The sequence below is a fragment of the Bufo bufo genome, chromosome 3, assembly GCF_905171765.1.
Source record: "Bufo bufo chromosome 3, aBufBuf1.1, whole genome shotgun sequence".
NCBI classification, from domain to species: domain Eukaryota; kingdom Metazoa; phylum Chordata; class Amphibia; order Anura; family Bufonidae; genus Bufo; species Bufo bufo.
In genome coordinates, this window is record NC_053391.1 from 695872211 (window position 1) to 695887342 (window position 15132).

Here is a 15132-nt window from a genome sequence, read left to right on the forward strand (position 1 = left end):
GTCCGAGATGAGAACGCGGCTCACTGCAGCAGCTTCTGTACATAAGGTCTCCTAAAAAATAAAAATCCTTAAAAAAAAGTAACATACAAATGACGTGAATAAGAATCCATCTTCGGCCTCGTCCCCTCAGCAGCAGGAGGTTACTGAGCAGTGGGGTAAAGGACCTGTGATGACGTCATGCCCACGTGACCAGACCTTCCTGTGGGAGGAGCAACGCTGGGAAGCCTGCTGTTCCTTTCTCAGCTGCTGCAGACTATTATACCGTGTGCTGGGATATCATGAAGAGGAGGTGAGACACAGGTGCAATGCTCTGCAGGACTGGGGGCTCTGGAGACGGTGAGGTGCAATGCTCTGCAGAACTGGGGGCTCTGGAGACGGCGAGGTGCAATGCTCTGCAGGACTGGGGGGCTCTGGAGATGGTGAGGTGAATGCTCTGCAGGACTGGGGGCTCCTGACACAGTGAGGTGAAATGCTCTGCAGGACTGAGGGCTCCTGCCACAGTGAGGTGAAATGCTCTGCAGGACTGAGGGCTCCTGACACAGTGAGGTGCAATGCTCTGCTGGACTGGGGGCTCCGGAGATGGTGAGGTGAATGCTCTGCAGGACTGAGGGCTCCTGACACAGTGAGGTGCAATGCTCTGCAGGACTGGGGGCTCTGGCGATGGGGAGGTGAATGCTCTGCAGGACTGGGGGCTTCTGACACAGTGAGGTGCAATGCTCTGCAGGACTGAAGGCTCCTGACACATTGAGGTGAATGCTCTGCAGGACTGAGGGCTCCTGACACAGTGAGGTGCAATGCTCTGCAGGACTGAGGGCTCCTGACACAGTGAGGTGCAATGCTCTGCAGGACTGAGGGCTCCTGACACAGTGAGGTGCAATGCTCTGCAGGACTGAGGGCTCCTGACACAGTGAGGTGCAATGCTCTGCAGGACTGAGGGCTCCTGACACAGTGAGGTGCAATGCTCTGCAGGACTGAGGGCTCCTGACACAGTGAGGTGCAATGCTCTGCAGGACTGAGGGCTCCTGACACAGTGAGGTGCAATGCTCTGCAGGACTGAAGGCTCCTGAGACTGTGAGGTGCAATGCTCTGCAGGATTGAGGGCTCACCAGACACAGTGAGGTGCAATGCTCTGCAGGACTGGGGGCTCCTGACACAGTGAGGTGCAATGCTCTCTAGAACTTGGGACTCTGGCGATGGGGAGGTGAATGCTCTGCAGGACTGAGGGCTCCCCAGACACGGTGAGGTGCAATGCTCTGCAGGACTGGGGGCTCTGGCGATGGGGAGGTGAATGCTCTGCAGGACTGAGGGCTCCTGACACAGTGAGGTGCAATGCTCTGCAGGATTGAGGGCTCCCCAGACACAGTGAGGTGCAATGGTGCAATGCTCTGCAGGATTGAGGGCTCCCCAGACACAGTGAGGTGCAATGCTCTGCAGGACTGAGGGCTCCAGACACAGTGAGGTGCAATGCTCTGCAGGACTGAGGGCTCCCCAGACGCAGTGAGGTGCAATGCTCTGCAGGACTGGGGGCTCCGGAGATGGTGAGGTGCAATGCTCTGCAGGACTGAGGGCTCCCCAGACAGTGAGGTGCAATGCTCTGCAGGACTGAGGGCTCCCCAGACACAGTGAGGTGCAATGCTCTGCAGGACTGGGGGCTCCGGAGATGGTGAGATGCAATGCTCTGCAGGACTGAGGGCTCCCCAGACACAGTGAGGTGCAATGCTCTGCAGGACTGAGGGCTCCCCAGACACAGTGAGGTGCAATGCTCTGCAGGACTGAGGGCTCCCCAGACACAGTGAGGTGCAATGCTCTGCAGGACTGGGGGCTCCGGAGATGGTGAGATGCAATGCTCTGCAGGACTGAGGGCTCCCCAGACACAGTGAGGTGCAATGCTCTGCAGGACTGAGGGCACCCAAGACACAGTGAGGTGCAATGCTCTGCAGGACTGAGGGCTCCCCAGACACAGTGAGGTGCAATGCTCTGCAGGACTGGGGGCTCCGGAGATGGTGAGATGCAATGCTCTGCAGGACTGAGGGCTCCCCAGACACAGTGAGGTGCAATGCTCTGCAGGACTGGGGGCTCCGGAGATGGTGAGATGCAATGCTCTGCAGGACTGAGGGCTCCTGACACAGTGAGGTGCAATGCTCTGCAGGACTGAGGGCTCCTGACACAGTGAAGTAGAGTTGTTGTGATACCATGTGGGGGGAAAAAAACACCAAAAAAGCCACATTTATTTTACATTTTATAAAATGTGGAATTGCGCAGTTTATTTAGTTATTCTTTCTGCTCCGGTTTTCACCGCATAGATTTTTTTTATATTTTAATAGTTTGGACATTTCGGATGCGGCGATATGTGATCTGTTTATTTATTTATTGTTTATATATTTTATATGTGAAATTGGGAAAGGCGGTGATTTATACTTAATATCTTGGTGATTATTTTATTTTATTTTTACACTTTTTATTTAATAACCATTTCCCCCTTAGGGGCAGAACCTGCGACCTTTCCTCCCTTGTCCCACTCACCCTGATGGATCTCTATTAGGCTGCGTTCACACCGCCGTGACGGATTTGTTCAGGATGCGTCCCGCGCCAGTAGGTACCTGATTGCAGTCAGTTTTGACTGCGATTGCGTTCCGTTGTTCAGTTTTTATCGCGCGGGTGCAATGCGTTTTGCACGCGCGTGATAAAAAACCGACTGTGGTACCCAGGTTTGGGATCGGTTTGTGGTGCCCAGGTTTGGGATCGGTTTGTGGTGCCCAGGTTTGGGATCGGTTTGTGGTGCCCAGGTTTGGGATCGGTTTGTGGTGCCCAGGTTTGGGATCGGTTTGTGGTGCCCAGGTTTGGGATCGGTTTGTGGTGCCCAGGTTTGGGATCGGTTTGTGGTGCCCAGGTTTGGGATCGGTGTTCTGTAGATTGTATTATTTTCCCTTATAACCATAAATAATAGCATTCTGAATACAGAACGTTTAGTAGAAGGTCAATTGAGGGTTAAAAAAAAACTATAATAATTAACTCACCTCCTCTTGATTGCGTAGTTGCCGATCTCCTTACTTTAATCATGAGCTGCCGGCTAAAGGACCTGTGGTGACGTCACATCACATGGTCCAATCACATGGTCCATCACCGTGGTGATGTGACGTCACCACAGGTCCTTTAGCCGGCAGCTCATGATTAAAGTAAGGAGATCGGCAACTACGCAATCAAGAGGAGGTGAGTTAATTATTATAATTTTTTTTAACCCTCAATTGACCTTCTTAGAAACCTTGCTTGCGGATGCTTGCGATTTTCACGCAAACTCCATTCACTTCTATGGGGCCTGCGTTGCGTGAAAAACGCACAATATAGAGCATTCTGCGATTTTCACGCAACGCACAAGTGATGCGTGAAAATCACCGCTCATGTGAACAGCCCCATAGAAATGAATGGGTCCGGATTGCGTGCGGGTGGAATGCGTTCACCTCACGCATTGCATCCGCGGGGAAATCTCGCCCGTGTGAACTCAGCCTTAGGGTGAATAGGACCTCGCACTCTCCCTGCTGCCCTGGGCATAGGGCACGCAGCAGCAGGGAGGTTACCATGGCAGCCGGGTAGTGTTGAGCGAACCTCTGTTTTCAATAATTAACCTTTTAATACAGGAGGCCGGTACTGGCAGCAGATCAGCTTCCTTCTCCCCGTGCTGCTGAGGGAACATGAGCGCACTCACAGCAGCACGCTCATGTTCTGTGATACTAGACTGCGCAGCAGCGCGCTCATGTTCTGTGATACTAGACTGCGCAGCAGCGCGCTCATGTTCTGTGATACTAGACTGCGCAGCAGCGCGCTCATGTTCTGTGATACTAGACTGCGCAGCAGCGCGCTCATGTTCTGTGATACTAGACTGCGCAGCAGCGCCCTCATGTTCGGAGATACTAGACTGCGCAGCAGCGCGCTCATGCTCTGTGATACTAGACTGCGCAGCAGCGCGCTCATGTTCTGTGATACTAGACTGCGCAGCAGCGCGCTCATGTTCTGTGATACTAGACTGCGCAGCAGCGCGCTCATGTTCTGTGATACTAGACTGCGCAGCAGCGCCCTCATGTTCGGAGATACTAGACTGCGCAGCAGCGCGTTCATGCTCTGTGATACTAGACTGCGCAGCAGCGCGCTCATGTTCTGTGATACTAGACTGCGCAGCAGCGCGCTCATTTTCTGTGATACTAGACTCTGCAGCAGTGCGCTCATGTTCTGTGATACTAGACTGCGCAGCAGCGCGCTCATGTTCTGTGATACTAGACTGCGCAGCATCGCGCTCATGTTCTGTGATACTAGACTGCGCAGCAGCGCGCTCATGTTCTGTGATACTAGACTGCGCAGCAGCGCGCTCATTTTCTGTGATACTAGACTGCGCAGCAGCGCCCTCATGTTCGGAGATACTAGACTGCGCAGCAGCGCGCTCATGCTCTGTGATACTAGACTGCGCAGCAGCGCGCTCATGTTCTGTGATACTAGACCGCGCAGCAGCGCGCTCATGTTCTGTGATACTAGACTGCGCAGCAGCGCGCTCATGTTCTGTGATACTAGACTGCGCAGCAGCGCGCTCATGTTCTGTGATACTAGACTGCGCAGCAGCGCGCTCATGTTCTGTGATACTAGACTGCGCAGCAGCGCGCTCATGTTCTGTGATACTAGACTGCGCAGCAGCACCCTCATGTTCGGAGATACTAGACTGCGCAGCAGCGCGTTCATGCTCTGTGATACTAGACTGCGCAGCAGCGCGCTCATGTTCTGTGATACTAGACTGCGCAGCAGCGCGCTCATTTTCTGTGATACTAGACTCTGCAGCAGTGCGCTCATGTTCTGTGATACTAGACTGCGCAGCAGCGCGCTCATGTTCTGTGATACTAGACTGCGCAGCAGCGCGCTCATGTTCTGTGATACTAGACTGCGCAGCAGCGCGCTCATGTTCTGTGATACTAGACTGCGCAGCAGCGCGCTCATGTTCTGTGATACTAGACTGCGCAGCAGCGCGCTCATGTTCTGTGATACTAGACTGCGCAGCAGCGCCCTCATGTTCGGAGATACTAGACTGCGCAGCAGCGCGCTCATGCTCTGTGATACTAGACTGCGCAGCAGCGCGCTCATGTTCTGTGATACTAGACTGCGCAGCAGCGCGCTCATGTTCTGTGATACTAGACTGCGCAGCAGCGCGCTCATGTTCTGTGATACTAGACTGCGCAGCAGCGCGCTCATGCTCTGTGATACTAGACTGCGCAGCAGCGCGCTCATGTTCTGTGATACTAGACTGCGCAGCAGCGCGCTCATGTTCTGTGATACTAGACTGCGCAGCAGCGCGCTCATGTTCGGAGATACTAGACTGCGCAGCAGCGCGCTCATGTTCGGAGATACTAGACTGCGCAGCAGCGCGCTCATGTTCGGAGATACTAGACTGCGCAGCAGCGCGCTCATGTTCGGAGATACTAGACTGCGCAGCAGCGCGCTCATGTTCGGAGATACTAGACTGCGCAGCAGCGCGCTCATGTTCGGAGATACTAGACTGCGCAGCAGCGCGCTCATGTTCGGAGATACTAGACTGCGCAGCAGCGCGCTCATGTTCGGAGATACTAGACTGCACAGCAGCGCTCTCATGTTCTGTGATACTAGACTGCGCAGCAGCGCCCTCATGTTCGGAGATACTAGACTGCGCAGCAGCGCCCTCATGTTCGGAGATACTAGACTGCGCAGCAGCGCGCTCATGTTCTCTGATACTAGACTCTGCAGCAGCGCGCTCATGTTCTCTGATACTAGACTCTGCAGCAGCGCAGCCCAGTATCGAAAAATTGGAAATCCCGGTATCGTATCGATACCGGGACAAAAGTATCGATTGGGTATTGAAATTTCGATACCCGCAACAACCCTATGGTGAAGTGCAATGCTCTGCAGGACTGGGGGCTCTGGAGATGGTGAGGTGCAATGCTCTACAGGACTGGGGGCTTTGAAGTGAGAGATGCAATGTTCTGCAGGACTTTTCAAGTGTTTACAGATCTGACAGGGCGTTCGGTTCAGGATCCTTCACTCCCGGAATAACGGGCGCTGCATTAAAGGGGTTGTTTCAGGTTATCCCCCCTCCACAGCATAGGGCGTCGCTATCTGATTGGTGGGGGTCCGATGCTGTGACCCCCACTGATCCTAAGAACGGGGCGCTGTGCTCCGCCATCTCCGGCCCCCCATAGAGAATAGGTGTAATGATGTAATTAACTGTGTCAGGACCCCCGTTTTTCTGATCGGCAGCGGTTCCAGCAATCAGACCCCCACCCATCACATCACCTGTCCTGTAGGTAGGCGAGACCCCCACCCATCACATCACCTGTCCTGTAGGTAGGTGAGACCCCCACCCATCACATCACCTGTCCTGTAGGTAGGTGAAACCCCCACCCATCACATCACCTGTCCTGTAGGTAGGCGAGACCCCCACCCATCACATCACCTGTCCTGTAGGTAGGCGAGACCCCCACCCATCACATCACCTGTCCTGTAGATAGGTGAGACCCCCACCCATCACATCACCTGTCCTGTAGGTAGGTGAGACCCCCACCCATCACATCACCTGTCCTGTAGGTAGGTGAGACCCCCACCCATCACATCACCTGTCCTGTAGGGAGGTGAGACCCCCACCCATCACATCACCTGTCCTGTAGGTAGGTGAGACCCCCACCCATCACATCACCTGTCCTGTAGATAGGTGAGACCCCCCACCCATCACATCACCTGTCCTGTAGGTAGGTGAGACCCCCACCCATCACATCACCTGTCCTGTAGATAGGTGAGACCCCCCACCCATCACATCACCTGTCCTGTAGGTAGGCGAGACCCCCACCCATCACATCACCTGTCCTGTAGATAGGTGAGACCCCCACCCATCACATCACCTGTCCTGTAGATAGGTGAGACCCCCACCCATCACATCACCTGTCCTGTAGGTAGGTGAGACCCCCACCCATCACATCACCTGTCCTGTAGGTAGGTGAGACCCCCACCCATCACATCACCTGTAGGTAGGTGAGACCCCCACCCATCACATCACCTGTCCTGTAGGTAGGTGAGACCCCCACCCATCACATCACCTGTAGGTAGGTGAGACCCCCACCCATCACATCACCTGTCCTGTAGGTAGGTGAGACCCCCACCCATCACATCACCTGTCCTGTAGGTAGGTGAGACCCCCACCCATCACATCACCTGTCCTGTAGGTAGGTGAGACCCCCACCCATCACATCACCTGTCCTGTAGGTAGGTGAGACCCCCACCCATCACATCTCCTGTAGGTAGGTGAGACCCCCACCCATCACATCACCTGTCCTGTAGGTAGGTGAGACCCCCACCCATCACATCACCTGTCCTGTAGGTAGGTGAGACCCCCACCCATCACATCACCTGTCCTGTAGGTAGGTGAGACCCCCACCCATCACATCACCTGTAGGTAGGTGAGACCCCCACCCATCACATCACCTGTCCTGTAGGTAGGTGAGACCCCCACCCATCACATCACCTGTCCTGTAGGTAGGTGAGACCCCCACCCATCACATCACCTGTCCTGTAGGTAGGTGAGACCCCCACCGTTCACATCACCTGTCCTGTAGGTAGGTGAGACCCCCACCCATCACATCACCTGTCCTGTAGGTAGGTGAGACCCCCACCCATCACATCACCTGTAGGTAGGTGAGACCCCCACCCATTACATCACCTGTCCTGTAGGTAGGTGAGACCCCCACCCATCACCTGTCCTGTAAGTAGGTGAGACCCCCACCCATCACATCACCTGTCCTGTAGGTAGGTGAGACCCCCACCCATCACATCACCTGTCCTGTAGGTAGGTGAGACCCCCACCCATCACATCACCTGTCCTGTAGGTAGGTGAGACCCCCCACCCATCACATCACCTGTCCTGTAGGTAGGTGAGACCCCCACACATCACCTGTCCTGTAGGTAGGTGAGACCCCCACACATCACCTGTCCTGTAGGTAGGTGAGACCCCCACACATCACATCACCTGTCCTGTAGGTAGGTGAGACCCCCACCCATCACATCACCTGTCCTGTAGGTAGGTGAGACCCCCACCCATCACATCACCTGTCCTGTAGGTAGGTGAGACCCCCACCCATCACATCACCTGTCCTGTAGGTAGGTGAGACCCCCACCCATCACATCACCTGTCCTGTAGGTAGGTGAGACCCCCACCCATCACATCACCAGTCCTGTAGGTAGGTGAGACCCCCACCCATCACATCACCTGTCCTGTAGGTAGGTGAGACCCCCACCCATCACATCACCTGTCCTGTAGGTAGGTGAGACCCCCACCCATCACATCACTGTCCTGTAGGTAGGTGAGACCCCCACCCATCACATCACCTGTCCTGTAGGTAGGTGAGACCCCCCACCCATCACATCACCTGTAGGTAGGTGAGACCCCCACCCATCACATCACCTGTAGGTAGGTGAGACCCCCACCCATCACATCACCTGTCCTGTAGGTAGGTGAGACCCCCACCCATCACATCACCTGTCCTGTAGGTAGGTGAGACCCCCACCCATCACATCACCAGTCCTGTAGGTAGGTGAGACCCCCACCCATCACATCACCTGTCCTGTAGGTAGGTGAGACCCCCACCCATCACATCACCTGTCCTGTAGGTAGGTGAGACCCCCACCCATCACATCACCTGTCCTGTAGGTAGGTGAGACCCCCACCCATCACATCACCTGTCCTGTAGGTAGGTGAGACCCCCATCCATCACATCACCAGTCCTGTAGGTAAGTGAGACCCCCACCCATCACATCACCTGTCCTGTAGGTAGGTGAGACCCCCACCCATCACATCACCTGTAGGTAGGTGAGACCCCCACCCATCACATCACCTGTCCTGTAGGTAGGTGAGACCCCCACCCATCACATCACCTGTCCTGTAGGTAGGTGAGACCCCCACCCATCACATCACCTGTCCTGTAGGTAGGTGAGACCCCCACCCATCACATCACCTGTCCTGTAGGTAAGTGAGACCCCCACCCATCACATCACCAGTCCTGTAGGTAGGTGAGACCCCCACCCATCACATCACCTGTCCTGTAGGTAGGTGAGACCCCCACCCATCACATCACCTGTCCTGTAGGTAGGTGAGACCCCCACCCATCACATCACCAGTCCTGTAGGTAGGTGAGACCCCCACCCATCACATCACCTGTCCTGTAGGTAGGTGAGACCCCCACCCATCACATCACCTGTAGGTAGGTGAGACCCCCACCCATCACATCACCTGTCCTGTAGGTAGGTGAGACCCCCACCCATCACATCACCTGTCCTGTAGGTAGGTGAGACCCCCACCCATCACATCACCTGTCCTGTAGGTAGGTGAGACCCCCACCCATCACATCACCAGTCCTGTAGGTAGGTGAGACCACCACCCATCACATCACCTGTCCTGTAGGTAGGTGAGACCCCCACCCATCACATCACCTGTCCTGTAGGTAGGTGAGACCCCCACCCATCACATCACCTGTCCTGTAGGTAGGTGAGACCCCCACCCATCACATCACCTGTAGGTAGGTGAGACCCCCACCCATCACATCACCTGTCCTGTAGGTAGGTGAGACCCCCACCCATCACATCACCTGTCCTGTAGGTAGGTGAGACCCCCACCCATCACATCACCTGTCCTGTAGGTAGGTGAGACCCCCACCCATCACATCACCTGTCCTGTAGGTAGGTGAGACCCCCACCCATCACATCACCTGTAGGTAGGTGAGACCCCCACCCATCACATCACCTGTCCTGTAGGTAGGTGAGACCCCCACCCATCACATCACCTGTCCTGTAGGTAGGTGAGACCCCCACCCATCACATCACCTGTCCTGTAGGTAGGTGAGACCCCCACCCATCACATCACCTGTCCTGTAGGTAGGTGAGACCCCCACCCATCACATCACCTGTCCTGTAGGTAAGTGAGACCCCCACCCATCACATCACCTGTCCTGTAGGTAGGTGAGACCCCCCACCCATCACATCACCTGTCCTGTAGGTAGGTGAGACCCCCACCCATCACATCACCTGTCCTGTAGGTAGGTGAGACCCCCACCCATCACATCACCTGTCCTGTAGGTAGGTGAGACCCCCTCCCATCACATCACCTGTAGGGAGGTGAGACCCCCACCCATCACATCACCTGTCCTGTAGGTAGGTGAGACCCCCACCCATCACATCACCTGTCCTGTAGGTAGGTGAGACCCCCACCCATCACATCACCTGTCCTGTAGGTAGGTGAGACCCCCACCCATCACATCACCTGTCCTGTAGGTAGGTGAGACCCCCACCCATCACATCACCTGTAGGTAGGTGAGACCCCCACCCATCACATCACCTGTCCTGTAGGTAGGTGAGACCCCCACCCATCACATCACCTGTCCTGTAGGTAGGTGAGACCCCCACCCATCACATCACCTGTCCTGTAGGTAGGTGAGACCCCCACCCATCACATCACCTGTCCTGTAGGTAGGTGAGACCCCCACCCATCACATCACCTGTCCTGTAGGTAAGTGAGACCCCCCACCCATCACATCACCTGTCCTGTAGGTAGGTGAGACCCCCACCCATCACATCACCTGTCCTGTAGGTAAGTGAGACCCCCCACCCATCACATCACCTGTCCTGTAGGTAGGTGAGACCCCCACCCATCACATCACCTGTCCTGTAGGTAAGTGAGACCCCCCACCCATCACATCACCTGTCCTGTAGGTAAGTGAGACCCCCCACCCATCACATCACCTGTCCTGTAGGTAGGTGAGACCCCCACCCATCACATCACCTGTCCTGTAGGTAAGTGAGACCCCCCACCCATCACATCACCTGTCCTGTAGGTAGGTGAGACCCCCAATTTTCGCTATTAAACAGGCTGACATTATAGATGTGAAAATGTCACCTGAATTTAACTCTTCATTTCTTTTATTTTAGTGCGCCCCCGTTTTCGTGTAATTATATGCAAATGAGCCTCCAGGAGCGGGGGGGGGGGGCTCCGTTCGCCCACCTCATTTCCAGCAGGAGAACCAGCGCTGGCCTGGCCCTGTCAATCAAGAGTTAAATTCAGGTGACCTTTTCCCATCTATAATGTCAGCCTGTTTAATAGCGAAAATTGGGGTCACGGAGACCCTTTAAGATTGTTAACCCTTTAAAGCGGCTCTGTCACCAGGACCAACCCTATTAAAGCAGACATACTGCCTGGTGGGGCTGATCCTGCTGATTAATGCGATACCGTTATGTGCATCAGTTCTGCACATTTTGCATCCGTTTCAGCCATTTCCGCCTGAGATCCGTTATTCTACACGCAGGGCTTTTTTTTTCCGACTAAAGTAACTAATCTTTGACGGCAATGGCTGAAACGAGCGCCAAATGTGCAGGACGGATGCGCCGGATCCGTTTTATTACAGGATACGTTATATTTTTCTGTTCTTCTGATGGTAGAACATAAACGACGGCGATGTGAACCTAATGCAGGCTGTCCACCATTGGCAGGGACCTCGTGACATCGTAGGATCACCTTGATCCCAAACTCGCTCATGGTAAACAATTTGGCAGGTACTATATCTGCCCCCAAGTCCTGACCTAGGCCTCTCAGCCATGTAAGCCCGTCCTCTCTGCTCTGCGTTGATGAGGCTGCTTCAACCCCACGTGACGTTTGTGGCTTCACAAGGTCCCTACGGCTCATGGAGCTTGGACACGACCAGGGCCGGCTCCAGGTTCATGTGGGCCCTTGGGCGATAAAGCCTCAGTGGGCCCCCCTGTGCTAAGGCCCCTTGCAGACAAGTGTTCCTCCCGCAGCGAGTCCGCATCTCAGCTCCCGGCCTGACCTCCCAGCACTGACGGGATTCACATAGCATTATACTGATTTATGATGCTATGTAACCCTTACAGTCCTGGAATGTATTAGATGACACTGACAGCATTATGCCAGTGTTATCCAATACATTCCAGAACTGTAAGGGTTAGATCATAAATCAATATAATGCTATGTGACCTCCGGCAGCGCTGGGAGGTCAGGCCGGGTGCCGCGATGTGGACTCGCTGCGGGAGGAACGCTCGTCTGCAAGGGGCATATGGGCTCTTTTATACGAGCGGATGCCGTGCGGGTAAGAGAGCCAAGCCCCGCTCCGGACGGCAGAGACGCGGAGCAGTAACGTGACTGATAACGCTCCGCGCCTCTCTGTGATCTTTTCACTACAAAATCCCGGTGACAGCTTTATCTCACTGTGATTTAGTAGTAAAAATGTCACAGAGAGGCGCGGAGCGTTATCAGTCATGTTACTGCTCCGCGTCTCTGCGTCCGGGACGGGGCTTGGCTCTCTTTCACGCAGCGGATCCGCTCGTATGAAAGAGCCCTTAGGCTGAGTTCACACGGGCGAGATTTCCGCGCAGGTGCAATGCGTGAGTTGAACACATTGCACCCGCACCGAATCCGGACCCATTCATTTCTATGGGGCTGTGCACATGAGCGGTGATTTTCACGCATCACTTGTGCGTTGCGTGAAAATCGCAGCAAGCTCTATATTGTGCGTTTTCACGCAACGCAGGCCCCATAGAAATGAATGGGGCTGCGTGAAAATCACAAGCACCCGCAAGCAAGTGCGGATGCGGTGCGATTTTCACGCACGGTTGATAGGAGACGATCGGGATGGAGACCCGATCATTATTATTTTCCCTTATAACATGGTTATAAGGGAAAATAATAGCATTCTGAATACAGAATGCATAGTACAACAGCGCTGGAGGGGTTAAAAAAAAGAAAAAATAATTTAACTCACCTTAATCCACTTGATCGCGGAGCCGGCATCTCTTCTGTCTTCATCTGAGCTTTGTGCAGGAAAAGGACTTGTGGTGACGTCACTCCGGTCATCACATGGTCCGTCACATGATCCATCACCATGGTAAAAGATCATGTGATGGACCATGTGATGACCGGAGTGACGTCACCACAGGTCCTGTTGCTGCACAGAGCTAAGAAGAAGACAGAAGAGATGCCGGCTGCGCGATCAAGTGGATTAAGGTGAGTTAAATTTTTATTTTTTATTTTTAACCCCTCCAGCGCTGTTTTACTAAGCGTTCTGTATTCAGAATGCTATTATTTTCCCTTATAACCATGTTATAAGGGAAAATAATACTATTTACAGAACACCGATCCCAAGCCTGAACTTCTGTGAAGAAGTTCGGGTTTGGGTACCAAACACGCGCAATTTTTCTCACGCGAGTGCAAAACGCATTACAATGTTTTGCACTCGCGCGGAAAAATTGCGGGTGTTCCCGCAACGCACCTGCACATTTTCCTGCAATGCCCGTGTGAAAGAGCCCTTACACCTCATGCACATGGCCGTTGTGCATCCGTTGCGGTCCCCAATGCACGGGCAACGTCGGTGCAGCGGCCGGGACGGATCCGGACCCATTTAACTTGAATGGGTCCGTTAACCGTCCCCCCTCCCCCCTAATATTTTTTTTAATAAGTTCTATTTTATTGGGGTGCAGAGGCACGGCCAGAAACGCCACGGAAGCACTCCATAGTGCCTCCATAGGGTTCCGATCCATGCGTTCGTTCTGCATCTCTGTGATGCGGGGTGCACATGGGCCGGTGCCCGTGTATTGCGTTGCGGACCTGCCGTATGCGGGCCGCAGTACAGCCATGGGCACACAACGGCCGTGTGCATGAGGCCTAAAACATAAACTCCTATAAGAAAATAATAATCAATAATACACTTTATTGGAAAAAATTAATAAGAGGAAAATTTCCTCCTATGAATTTTTGCCAATAAACTCTATAATTGATTTAATGCGTTGTGGTATTTTCTTATAGGAGTTTATGTTGTGTTTTACAGGCATGTGTGCTGCTGAGCAAGAGCAACGCATGGTAATTGTCCTCTATTCATTATTGGCTCCTCTGAGCCTTTATTTTGGTGTACTGTAGAGAGCGCCCCAGGCGGCAGGCCCCCGGGTAACACATGTAACTGGTCTTGGTCTGTTATTTCATTCTGTAGGTCACCTGAATTCTAAATGTAAAACTCCAGCAGCAGCTTCTGCCAGGTTTCCTCTGGGCTCGGCTATGCGTCCTGCATCCTGATCGTGAATCTTCTGGCTGCCCCTGCTGATCCGCGGCTCCGCCCCTGTGTCCTCCCAGACGAGTCCTGCGCTGCTGCTGGCTGAGGCGGGCTTACAGACGTTACACAGCTCTGTGGGAAGTGCACTCGCGGCGCATGGACTCTCTGCCTGGAGTCGGACTCAGAGATCATGTGAGAGAGGGGCCAGGCGCTGCGCAGCGTGAAAGGAAGTATGCAAAAATGTTAAAGGGGCCGCGCCGCGGAAACGAGTGGGCCCCGGGTATGCCGGGTTATGACGTCGGCCCTGAATGTAGTAGATGATATCTGCAGTCCCATGTAACAACTCAGATAACACAGTGATAACGCTGAATATAGATAATGTAGTAGACGTCACCTGCAGTCCTATGTAAACACCACAGATAACACAGTAAAAACTCTCTGAATATAGATGATGTAGTCCTCCCCCAAGCATCTCTAACAGGCAGTCCTATGCAAATATCACTCCCTCCCATCTTCTATAACATACAGTCCCATGTAAATATCATCACTCCCTCCAATAGTCTATAACATACAGTCCCATGTAAATAACATCACTCTCCTCCCTACAGTCTTCTCTAACCTACAGTCCCATGTAAATATCATCACTTCCCTCCCTTCAGTCTTCTCTAACATACAGTCCCATGTAAATCACTCCCCTCCCCGCAGTCTTCTCTAAAATACAGTCCAATGTAAATAATGCCACTCCCTCCCTCCAGTCTTCTCTCACATACAGTCCCATGTAAATAACATCACTCTCCCCTCCAGTCCTCTCTCACATACAGTCCCATGTAAATAACATCACTCCCTCCAGTCTTCTCTCACATACAGTCCCATGTAAATAACATCACTCCCTCCAGTCTTCTCTCACATACAGTCCCATGTAAATAACAGCCCTCCCTCCAGTCTTCTCTCACATACAGTCCCATGTAAATAACATCCCTCCCACACAGGGCTGTGGACCTAGAGTCAGTGTCCATTTTGGTGGCGTTGG

At 53.6% G+C, this 15132-nt stretch overlaps 2 protein-coding genes across 4 annotated transcripts in view; one reads left to right on the top strand and one right to left on the bottom strand.

Annotated features, from left to right (window-relative positions):
- The window catches only part of LOC120996578, a 625207-nt gene that overhangs the window by 190811 nt on the left and 419264 nt on the right, over positions 1-15132 (bottom strand). The gene's annotated exons all lie outside the window — the stretch shown is intronic.
- LOC120996580 (zinc finger protein interacting with ribonucleoprotein K-like) overlaps positions 1-15132 on the top strand; it is a 655167-nt gene that overhangs the window by 71308 nt on the left and 568727 nt on the right. The window contains exon 1 of one of the 3 annotated variants that reach the window (XM_040426596.1): positions 218-292. The exons of the other annotated variants lie outside the window; for them this stretch is intronic. The gene's annotated coding sequence lies outside the window, so the exon portion shown is untranslated. Of the gene's footprint in view, positions 1-217; positions 293-15132 lie in introns of those variants that run through there. 3 annotated transcript variants of the gene reach the window in all.